General features: G+C 38.2%; 1 protein-coding gene across 8 annotated transcripts in view; it reads left to right on the top strand.

The window, feature by feature from the left end:
• SLC8A1 (solute carrier family 8 member A1) overlaps positions 1 to 13081 on the top strand; it is a 368211-nt gene that overhangs the window by 173641 nt on the left and 181489 nt on the right. The gene's annotated exons all lie outside the window — the stretch shown is intronic.

Genomic DNA, 13081 nt, shown 5'->3' on the forward strand with positions numbered 1-13081 from the left:
TAAAAACCAGGTGAAATACTTTGAGACTCAAAAATGACAATTTTGTTTGCAAGACCTTTGAACTTTTCACTGACAGTTTTTTATGAGGGTCAAAGTCTTAAGTTCCTTCTGTTTATATTTCAAATCCTGAAAGGAAGCATTGATGAAAATCAGGGTGATTATTTATCATATATCTACTGTGTCTGAATGCCAATCTTTATAGCTTTTCAAGGAAAATGATTATCAACTTTGTAATTTGTCTGTGATAAAGAGAGTGGAAGCTCTTTGGAAGGAAAGCATTATGGTGCCTATGCGGTATTGCTTTACAAAGAATTGAGAATATTTCTGTAAACGTTACCTCTGTCAGTAACCTTAGAATCTACCTGTCATTAATTTTAACTGTTATTTAATCAATTGAGTTTTAAATTATAAAATCTCTTGGACTAAAATTTTAGGAGGAATGGAATGGACTATGACTCTTCCTTCTTAAACAATGCTAAATACATCTCAATTTATTTATCTTTAAATATGGGTATAAATCTATCATAAAGGATTGTTCTAAAGATTAAGTGGAAATACATATATTTATATTTTTAGAATATTATATAATTATTTACAAGGTTATAGGTAGATATGTGTGTATATAGTAATATGTGATATATATATACACACACACACACACACACACACACACACACATATATTGTACCCAATACGTGATATATGACAGGAGCAATACAAGTAGCATTTATATGGTCATCTTTGTTGTTATTTCATACTAAATTGATTAAATTGATATTGTTCAAGCTTGGCTTAATAGCAATTTGGGAAGTATTACATGTGAGAAAATTATGGCTTACTATGTCCTTAAACATTTATGGATTAACCATACTTACTGTGGGATAGTTCCTTGGAATTAAAAAAAAATGAATAAAATAGTTTTCTGATTCAAGTAACCTAGCTGTTGAACCAAGGTAGATACCTGGAAAGCCCTGTTTTTATATTATGCAAAGCCACAGAGCAGCCTTCCTGAAATCGTTACTGATGCAATCTTTTTTAACCTCATTTGGTGAAGTGTAACAGGAGTAAGGAAAGTCAAAGAAATTGATTTACTGCTTCAGAGTGTGTGAATTTGATGAATAAATGTTGTATCAGCTCCAGTAGTGGACATCACGGTCCTTTCCATTTTCATAGAGCCTCAGCAGCAAATTTTAAGGTGATTAATGAGTAACAGGATTCTTGAGTTGAAGCAGACAGTAGAAGCTTAATAAATGCTTGTGAATTGATGTAATGAGTAGGAAATACGTTACGTATCTGTATCTCCAGTAACTCATGACATGGAAGCTAACCCATAGACCCCATGCCTTAGTGAGAACCTTCTGGTTTGTTTTCAGATCACTGCCTGTCTGAGCGTATCCATCTTGAGGCTCAGTTTCTTTTCTAATGAACAGAGTCCCACTTACAACTGATGCAAATGGTCATGGTAATTATAAATGTCTTAGATGATTGACTTGTGCAAACCATACACCATCATATATGAAAAATCAAGCACATTTCTTATACAGATGTTTTCTGTGCAGTGTTAATTATTTCAAAAGGGAAAATCCAGCTGTTGGATTTATATGACAAAAAGAGATATGTACTGGGACTTAGGAAATATCAAGTTTCATATGCCGTTTAATTTGTAGAGGAGGACACTGAAACAGTGGAACCATAAGTAGATGTATGACCTTGAAAAACATGCAGCCCCAAATCTAACACAGGCTTTCCAACTCTCAGACTAGGGATTTTACAGTCTTTTACCTTTGGTTTGCATGGCTCTTTCTCACTCGCAGTCCCTCCACCTGCATGGTTCGAATGGAAAGACAAGTGGGACAGGCTATTAGAATGGGGGGATAAAATCTATTGATGACTAAGGGCCAAATTGGCTAATTTTGTTCTGTTGGTATGTTCAGAGGGCACAGGGAAGAAAGAAGTCAGCCACATGTGATTTTAATGTATTTTCATTAGTCCACCAAATTCTTTTTTGAGGAGAGTCTTAAAAGATCAAGTTTAAAAAATATTGAAAATGGAGGAAAATGTCCCTTTTAAGTATGATCTATGGTACATGATCCATTTAAGATCAAGCCATTCCTCACTGTCCTTAACAATGAGAAACATCAAAGTGATTCAAAGAGAAAATGTTAAAGGGTTTAAAGAAATCGAACACTGCTCATCTGAAAGTCATTTCCGTATTATACCAGCCCCCCCCCCCCCATCCTCAGTTTCGTTTTCTGTGGTTCCAGTTACCCTCTGTCAACCGGTTCCGGACACAGATGATCCTCCTTCTGACTTACTGTCAGAAGGTCAGTAGTAGCCTAACACGGGGTCATTCATCTCCCTTCATCTTATGATATAGGCATTTTATCTTTTCACATCATCATAAGGAGAGAAGGGTGAGTACAATACAGTAAGATATTTTGAGAGCGAGAGAGACCGTATTCACAAAATGTTTATTACAGTATATCATTATAATCGTTCAATTTTATTTTTATTTATTGTTAATCTCTTACTGTGCCTAATTTATTAATTAAACTTCATCCAAAAAACATAGTATATGTAAGTTGGGTTGGGTACTAGCCACTATTTCAGGCATTTACTGGGGGTCTTGGAATTTATTCCTGCGGATAAGGGAGGACTACTGTATTTAATAAATCTCTGAGCTTAAGAAGATATTCTTTCTCATTTTTAACATCACGTTGTAGTTTGTTGTGGCTTTGTTTAAGGTTATCCTAAGCTATCTTGAAACATACATGAAAGTAGACTCTAGGTTCAAAAAGGCATCCACTGGGGCGCCTGGGTGGCTCAGTCATTAAGCATCTGCCTTCGGCTCAGGGCGTGATCCTGGCGTTCTGGGATCGAGCCCCACATCAGGCTCCTCCGCTGGGAGCCTGCTTCTTCCTCTCCCACTCCCCCTGCTTGTGTTCCCTCTCTCGCTGGCTGTCTCTTTCTCTGTTGAATGAATAAATAAAAAATCTTAAAAAAAAAAAAAAGGCATCCACTAATCCTAGGCGAAGTGGGTCAGCCAACGAAGCACTGAAGTGCTATGGGACGTAATAATTTGGGGAATTATGTAATAATGAAAGATAAGGCTGCCGCCTGCCCCATCCCCCGCCCTTCAGCATGGCCAATATTTTAATCAATATTTTGATGAAGGCATTGGATGTTTATTAAGTTTGCATTGAATAACAGAATAATCACTCAGTCTTTTCTGGAATAAACTGAATATATATATGTTATGCATGCAAATGTATTACATGGCACTTAAGTTAAAAATAAAAAAAATACCTGCCACTGCGCAGGCTGTGACTTAGATAATGGTGATGATGGTGATGATGCTGATGATGGTGATGATGATGATGATGATGGTGGTGATGCTGATGATAGTGATGATGGTGATGATGGTGATGATGATGGTAATGGTGATGACAGTGACCACAAATACTAATATTAATTGTATCCCAACCCAACACAGGGTTCCACACTTGGCAGTTTATCTACATTTTGCATCCTCACAACAAACTTACAAGGGAGGCACCATAATCCCCACAAAAAGATAGAGCGGCCATCCACTTATTCAGGAAAACATTGATTGAATACTTCCTCTTTGCTCAAATGACACAAAGATCAATGTACTGAAGGTGAATAATGAGAAATTTCTTCCTGGATCCGGAGACTACCGTGGCTCCTTCTGTTATACCATTTATCTTCACATAGTCTAAGTGGACCTCCCAGTACGTTGCATGTGGTAGGGGCTCAAAACAATAGTATTTACTTCCCATGTTTTTAAAGTGCAGCATTTAGGAAAAATAATGACATCTTAGTTCGTCGTAAGCCATTGCTCACCTAAAGTAACTCATAAATTCTTGTAATCTCTGTTGATAACACATACTGTTTTTTGGGAGACAGCAAGGGTGTTGAGGAGAAGAAATGTAAGCACTCAAAGAAACTACAATGTTCGGCTCACATCAGGAAATACTGTGCTCAGCTCTTAGCACCACGTTTTCATGGGGACATGGGCCAACCCTCTCCAGAGAAAGGTGATCAAAATTGTGAAATATCTAGAAAAGTTGTATTATAAAAGATACAATTGTGTATTGTGAGAAATGTGGAAGAAGAATTAGGACTTAGGAGTTCATAGTAGTTTTTGTCAGATATTAAAGAGTTGCTCTCTGGCGGGGTGGGGGGGTTTGTTTGTAGCTCCAGAGAGAGAGAGAGAGAGAGGCAGCATGGGGGCTAATGGAGGGCTGGATGAAGGAGAGTGGCGGGTAACGTGAGCGGCTTTATGACAGGCAGAACTGCTCACACTTGGGATTATGGTGCGGGCTGCTTAGTGAGGCATGCATTCTTTCATTAATTTAATTGTTTGTTCAGGAAACATGTATTGAACATCTCCTATAAAGAACATATGGCCCAGGGAGGGATCGATGCTGCCAAAGCTGGAGCAGCCAGGTAACAAAGGAAGCTCTAAGAATTAATTGAATAGCAACTGTAGAGATCCATGCTGCAGGGAACCAAAGAGAGGAATAAAAGCCTGATGACGTAAAGTGAGGCGCAGTTAGTCCCTTAGTCCAGCTGCCTCGGAGCAGAGTGAAGGAAAGCAAAATTAAACAGTGTCAATGTTGAGCAATCTGTGTCTTATTCCAAATGGTATTACCTGCTAGAGGCTTCACGAACACCTGCTAATTGTTCCACTTAGGAAACTGGAAATTCTCACTGTAATCGCCCGCGTCTTGTAAAATGATTTGTCACTTTGATTTCTCTCTGATGTGAAATGAAGCCATTCTCACAACCCCCTATAAACAGGAGCATGCCAGGAAATAAAGGCCCTCTCATTGTGTCTACCTATATTCCCTACTTGGCTGCCTGCGCATGCCTTACTGTCCAAATCCGGATACCTGGCAGCCGAAAGCCCTCCAGTGAGCTTTTTCAGAGTACTGACAAACCCGTGGCATGGTTGTTCAGATCCCAGTCACTCTAACATCCACGGGAATTCTTCATCCCGGGCACCGATCTTACATTCAAACATCTCATTGAAAGGATGAGAAGGAAGAAAACAAAACAAAACAAAACAAAACAACTCCAAAGGATAATCTTTCAAGCGCTGCATACAGACAGCACTTAATAAACAGTTAGGCTCCTGCCTGATCCATCCTCTTGTCCCTTCAAGGGTCCTGATGACTGAATTTCAATGGAGGCATTTTTCCTTATTGGTTACACTTGGTAGATAAAAATAGTGGCATTATTTTGGATCAGTTCTCATGAATAGCTCTACGTTTTACTTAGACAGCAATGGTCTACATTGATACGGGGCATTACATTCCATATGGTGTAGACAGTTTTGTATAGTGGTTAAGTGTGTGAGAGTGAGTTTTGGAACAGATGATTCTAGACTTTTCACTTACTGGTCGTGTGACCTTGGGAAAGGCACCAAGTCTTGGTTTCCTTCTCCGCAAAATGGGGATGATAATACTTGCCTCAGAGAGTGGTAGGGAAGGTTCTTGAGCTAACTAGTGTGGTACCTAGAAATAGTTCGGTACAGTTTGTGGTGCCTAGTAAGCGTGAGGTCTAAGCCAGCACCTCGGGAATTGTGCTGAGTCTCAGAATGACCTGGGATGTCTTTTTAAAAATACCGATGTCCACCCCACTTCCCGAGAGTCTCTGATTAGGCAATTCTGAGAGGAGGCTCAGATGCTCAAATTTGGAGTCATTGGTCCAGGAAATTCTGAGGCACACCAGAGTTTGAAATTCACCTGAGGATTTGGATTTTTTTGCCCTTCAAAATTTAGCACTTGTTACCATAGATCCATATTTAAACCACTCTTTTCCACCCAAATCATGGCTGGCCTCTTGTTGCTCTCATATGTTTCTCAGCCCTGACCCCACCGGGAAATCTGCGCTGTCCGTGCGCGCTGAAAATGCACACAGTGGCCTCAGAGAACGCAGACCCCGCTTCAAGACGGGGAGGGAATGCCAACATCAGTTTTCTAGCATGATGAAAACAAAATGCAATTTCTAAAAAGTGAGGAAAATAGGACAGGCAACTTATTGTCTTATTTACATGCTGCCATGACTTTCAGACAAAAATAGTCCTTTTGAATAAGGATCACTTAAAATGATAGACTTTGAGGAATTTTAGATTCAAATTACAAATGGAACTTGTTTCATTTTTCCATCATTTTTATCTTTTTAAAATTTTTTATTATGTTATGTTAGTCACCATACAGGACATCCTTAGTTTTTGATGTAGTGTTCCATGATTCATTGTTTGCGTATAACACCCAGTGCTCCATGCAATACATGCCCTCCTTAATACCCATCACCAGCCTATCCCAATCCCCCACCCCCTCCCCTCTGAAACCCTCAGTTTGTTTCCCAGAGTCCATAGTCTCTCGTGGTTCATCCCCCCTTCTGTTTACCCCCCCTTCATTCTTCCCTTCCTTCTCTTACCGATCTCCCTGCCATTTTATCTTTTAAAAAAGCACAGTGCAGAATAACCTTTTATTTATTTATTTATTTATTTAAATGATTTTTTATTATATTATATTAGTCACCATACAGTACATCCCTGGTTTCTGATGTAAAGTTCGATGATTCATTAGTTGCGTATAACACCCAGTGCACCATGCTATTCGTGCCCTCCTTACTACCCATCACCAGTCTATCCCATTCCCCCACCCCTCTCCCCTCTGAAGCCCTCAGTTTGTTTCTCATAGTCCATAGTCTCTCATGCTTCATTCCCCCTTGAAATAAGTCAAGCAGAGAAAGACAATTATCATATGATTTCTTTCATCTATGGAACATAAGAGCTAGGAAGGTCGGTAGGGGAAGAAAGGGATAAAGAAAGGGGGGGTAATCAGAAGGCAGAATAACCTTTTAAATAAATATTCCTATCTCTCTAATTACATATTCTATTTTTAAATTATTGGCACAGAGCCCGCGTGTGTTTTTGTTTTAAAGGCTATCAAGCCAACCTGTGATTAACCAATAATTGTATAGAGTTGTAGGTTTTCTCTAATAAAAGCTGCTTTCAGTTGTTTTTTTTTTTAAATTTCTATCAGTGCCTGGTTTGTTAGTGATTTGTTGACATGAGTCAGAATTCTACTCTAGCCTAACCAAAACAGCCATTTTTCCTAACTCAGAAAAGTATGAATCATAAAACCAATATGATTACATGATGTGGGTAGCTTATTTTATTCCCAGTGCCCTGCATCAATCTGAGAAGTGATGGATACTTCGTGTCTCCAGCCTGGAGTAAAAATCAGGGAGAAGTTGAGCAAGAGAAGTTTGAAAATGGGATCTGTACTTGAGTCAGGGAGAATTAACTCAAGTTCAAAGCTGAACTTTTTAAGAACTTTCCAACAATTCTGGGAGAATGTATTTTCAGTAGGATTTCACTAATTAATACTACTAAAATGAATGTTATCAGTTGAACAAAATTTTTGAACACCTACTGCAAGCCAGGAAACAAAATTAATTCTCTGTCCCCATGGAGCTTATATTTGAGTAGAAGGGGGACGAAATAAATAAATGGGTCAGGTGGTGAGAACATAAGGAGGGTAAGGGAGATACAGAGAGCTTGAGGGATGGCAAAGGCCCTGAAACCTGGTTGTTTTCTCTTATCCTGATGAAACTGAAATTAGATCTTGGCCACTTTGAGCTGCTGGACTCTTATGGGGTAGTACGTGGAGAGAAAATGCCAAACGAGGCAGGGAGCTGTTTGGGATGGCAGCCGTGCAGGGCTCTGCATGTAAAGCAAGACTCCCATTTGGAAATACGCTCAGAGTGGATCTGAGAAGCAGAAGTGAGGAGGATTGCAGAAGAATACTGTCTGGCAAAAGCTGCGGGAGGGGATCAACATCGGCCTCATAGATTATTGTCTTCATTTTGTGGTGATTTCTTTTTTCTTCTGCTTCCTGTCGGGGGAACTTGTTAAAAAGGCAGATCCCAGGGGCGCCTGAGTAGCGCAGTCCTTAAGCGTCTGCCTTCGGCTCAGGGCGTGATCCCGGTGTTGCGGGATCGAGTCCCACATCGGGCTCCTCGGCTGTGAGCCTGCTTCTTCCTCTCCCACTCCCCTGCTGTGTTCCCTCTCTCTCTGGCTGTCTCTCTGTCACATAAATAAATAAATAAATAAATAAATAAATAAATAAATAAATAAATATCTTTAAATTAAAAAAAATAAAAGGCAGATTCCAGACCCCATCTCAGACCTACTGAGTCCGGAACTGTGGAGGCGGAGCCTTGCAGTCTGTCTGATAAGAGCATCAGATCATTCTGGAGCCTTGTTTTTGAAGAGGCTCCTAGCCTGTGAAGGAACTTCATTCTGTCTTCCATTCCTTCTTTTGGAACAATTTCACCAAATAGGGCTGTTGATCAGCTCCCAAGGACCCCCTCATTAAGGCAAGGAAGCTCTTTGAAGTTGTCTTTAAGGATCTGATGGTGGGGAAAAGTCTCTCTTGTGGGGGACTCGGGTACACCATTTCTTGTTTTCCACCCCACAGCATAACAAACCCTACTCAAGTGTTAATAAAACTATATGATTCCGTTAAGAGAAGCCTAGAATGAAAAGAAACAAGGATTAAAATTTAAAAAAAGGTACACAATCAAATGGGCCAATATGGAAAGCATCTGTGAAGCCAAAGCTAGGTTGAAGTTCACGGGGTTTGCTACGCTCATAGGCACATCGCATCAGAGCAGCTGTGTCCATGATGCTGGGCAGCCAGATGGGCTGAGAACGTATTAGAATGTGGCTGTCCCGTCCACAGGCTCCAGCTTCAAACTGCCTAGGTTCAAACTTTTATTCTACAGCAACACTAAAAAGATAGAATTTTTATCAAATTTACTTTACAGGTTAGGAATTGGGGGCGCTATGGCTCTGTTTCATCATCTTTAAGATGCGGGTAATGTTAATAATGATGATAATAGAACATTGTCGAATGCTTACGAAGTACCACGCACTTTACTAAGCATGTTAAATGTATATGCCATTTAGTCCTCCCAACATCACTGTAAGTTAGGTATAATATATTACTATTCCCATTTTGAAGATGAGGAAACTGAGCCCAGGAAAATTAAATAACATGCCTGAGACCATACGACTAGCTTAGTGGAAGAACCGGTATACAGAACCAGGCAGTCTGGCTTAACTATTATTACACATTAATGTTATGTTGTTCTAATTCTGACTTTACATTCCCCATTATTCAAAGGTAGTAGAGAAACACATCTCAAGATCAAATATCAATGACTTCTGAATTATCTGCCAGCAAACAACTTTTCATTTTTCCAGATACAACTTCAATGCCATCCGCTCTGTGAAGCCTTCTCCTGACTCTCCCCTGAAAGTTCCTACTTCACCTGCTTACACTGATGATGTGTCTATCTCTGACTAATACAATGAAGCATAGGGGTTTTTTGTTTACTTGTCTATTTCTAGCACTGGCATGTGTTCCGTCCTTTTCTCTTGCCGCATCCTTGCATTGGTGCACATGACTACGGGCTATGTTTTAGGTGTGAGCAATATGTTGTAATGTGAATTGACATGAAAGCCTGTGTGTGCAGCAGCTGGAACCATATAACAGAGGCTCTCATTAAAAAAGAGAGAAAAAGAGGGTGAGAGAGTAACGGAGACTTTCAGTGGTGCTTGGTGAAAGACTTTTCAAAATGGCGGTAGATGGTATTCTCAGAATCCAGGATATCACTGGGCTTACAGCATCATACATCACACTCCAGTTACGTTAGCTTTCTGCACCCTGGTTATCTTTATGTTTTTTTTCACTGAGATATCTTTAAGCAGAGTTCTCCAGGTTTTTCATTGAATTAGGGTGTGAAAACCTGAAAAACAAACCCATGTATTACTATACTGCTTCCGAGAACTACATTCAAAACCCAGGTAATGACTGACAAGGGGGTAGAAGGGGAATCAGAATTGAGTAGTCTCAAATTTGGTAATTTTTAAACCTCATCTATTAAATGGGAGACCCCAAGGCTCTCAAGAATCAGTAGCCTTGGAATTACAAGTGAACTTGCTCAACCTAGTGTGCTTCCATTCACAAATATATCTGAAAGACACGGTAGGCAGACTGTGAGAAAAATATAATTCAGGCCCTAGAAGACCATACTGACCAAATCAACCAGGTTTATCCTCTATAATATTCCTGATAAGGTCGTCTAGTCTTCTGTTTTCTAAATTCCTTTTGTTTATTTTTGAATTCATTTTGTTGATGCAAAAGTATTTATGGAGCATCCACTTTTTCCCTAGCTGAGTTTTTGTTCAGATTGACTAAACTCACTTAAGTTCACAAGTCATTTAAGAATGACATATGGAAATGTTCACAGTCTACAGGTTCTTTGCTAAATTTAAAGAGAAAGCATGTTTTTTCCCAAAGAATTGAGTGGAATAACTTGACAATTATACCTCCTCTTCCTGTTTGTTAATCTGTAGTTGTATATTGATTTCAGAATAATTTTATTTGGCCCTCGTAATGATTTCATTAACAACAGTCTTGACTGCAGTGTTTTTCATTAACACCATGTAACCTCCCAGACCTCGTTGGCCTACACATCACCAATAACTAGCTGGTTTATAGGAATATCTGTAATTTACCAAAGAAATTACTTTTTCTGAATGAATGATCACAGATAAAATGTTGGCCTCTATAATTCTGTAAAAGTACAATCTGAGATCAACAAAAGTTTTCTTTTCATTAAACAGTTGAATATCAATGAACATTTAAATGTATATATATATATATAGAACTATATATATATAGTTCTGGAACTTTTAGTTTATATTGGGTATTGTGGGGATTACTATTATGGTTATTATTTGTAAACCCGTATGACCTATGTAAGAATTCAGACTTTTTGTCAAAAATTAATTTAGAAATCCTGGTTAGTCATTAAAAATGGTGGAGAAATGTTCTTTACAAGTTGATGTCCTTGAATTCATGTTTATCACTATTTTAAAAGAGAAACTTTGACAATGGAAATTCTTTTGTTGTGGAAATTCATGATCTCAGCTAAATTGTTATTATGTTTAAACAAAGGAAATATGCTCTTAATTTTAATATTTATAATGAGCTAAGCAGACTTTTAATATAAAACGTATTTATTAGTATTTATCCAAATTCTATGTTCATACGCAATGCTCAAATTAATGCCAAAAAATCCTTCTAATCCCTTAAGCCCTTTGACTGTCTCTAGGTCTTTTGCAGTAAAGTGAACACATTGCTTTGTGGAAGTATCTGAACTTATTCAAGTAGTGTTCCTTTTACTAAATTACTTTCTTCTAGCAAGTTTACCTCCTCGTCTCCTTATGCCCTTGAACTGCAAAAGAAAGTCTGGTTTACTCCAGAATCATACCAGCATGAATGGATCCTGGGTCCTAGACCAAATATGTTTTTATTGACTGTGATCAGCACGAACCAACACTTCCCCTTGCACACACATACTATGTCTAAGGAGTTCTACACACCCACAGGTTGTCTTGCCAACAGAAACTCAGGTCCTGCTTGGAGAACAAAAGACTTTCATATCATCTTTTTCCACATAATGTTTGAATACAAAGCCTGTGAACTTTTTTCTGCATAGACAGTCTATAGTACACAATTTAAATTGGCCTGGGACCAGTGCAATTACTTATCTTGGTTGCATGCCCAGGTTCATTTCTTGATACAGCCCAGTAATAAATGTTCTCATTGCAAGAAGCTTTTGAATATTCCCCCCCTTTTGTTTCTTAACGTAGTGTGAGCATGTGCCAAAGGCTACATAGAACCAAGGTAAAATTTAGATAAATTCATATCTCTAGGACGCTGTTACTGGAAAATCGTTTTCTAAGATGATTGCCACTCTAGCTTCATGAAAAGACTCTAGATAAATATTCCAGAAGGTTTATTTTGGATAAGAGAGTGCCATTAAAGATATGTGATCTATTTTTGTTTATAATTATCTATTTTGAACAATTCTTCAGGCAGAAATCATGATTTGGGGCTACGTCTTAAGTTACATATCAACTTTAAAATTGCCTGCATGTTTTCTCTTTGCTAATGCTAGTTCAGAACTAATTCATTTGGATCTAGCAAATACAGACAAAAAGGCAGTTATAACAGATTTAGACAATTGAAATTCAAAAGTGTTCCTAGGATAGAAAGTAGTTATTTATTTACTTAGCTCAGACCAATCTAATGTTATGGAGGCAGCAACCCTGACCAACCTTCTACTTATTCAGAAACTGCTTTGTTTAGAATTTAACAGCAGTAAAAATAATAAATTAACCATATGCTTATGCTGATGAGCACCGTATTAACAAACTGAAAATGGAACAACATATGATCATCTCAATAGAAGTAGAAAAAAATGAATAAATTAAACATCCATTCCTAATAAAAACTCAGAAAAACTGGAGCAGTTCTTTGATCTAATAAAGGGTATATATGAGAAACTTAAAACTAGCATCACACATAATAGTGAAAGACTGAATACTTTTTCCCTAAGATCAGGAACAAGACAAGGATATCTGATCTAACCAATTTTATTCAACATTATACTGGAGATTTTAGCCAGTGCAATAAAGGGGAGAAAAAAGCATCCAGATCAGAAAGGCAGAAGTAAAACCATGTATTCATGGAAAACATGATTGTCTATATTGAAAATTCAACAGTATCTACCAAAGTAGAACTACTAACACTGGTAAGGGAATTTAACAAGTTTGCAGGGTTCAAGATCAATATGTAAAAATTAATTGTATTTCTATATACTAGCAATAAATGCAAATAGACCTTAGAAAAACAGTACCATTTACAAAATCATGAAATACTTAAAAGATGAATCTGACAAAAGATGGGCAAGACCTGTACACTGAAAACCTCAAAACTGAGGTGAGAGAAATTAAAGAAAACCTAAATAAATGGAGAGATGTACCCTTCATGAATGCTCAGTATTTTTAAGATATTAGTTCTTTCCAGATTGACTAAAGATTCAACATAATCCCAGCAAAAGTCCCAGTAGCCTTTTTTTTGGGGGGGGGGGTTGAAATTGTCAGGTTCTTTCTAAAATTTACATG

The sequence above is a fragment of the Ursus americanus genome, chromosome 7, assembly GCF_024610735.1.
Source record: "Ursus americanus isolate L20-20 chromosome 7, mUrsAme1.1.p, whole genome shotgun sequence".
Lineage (NCBI taxonomy): Eukaryota > Metazoa > Chordata > Mammalia > Carnivora > Ursidae > Ursus > Ursus americanus.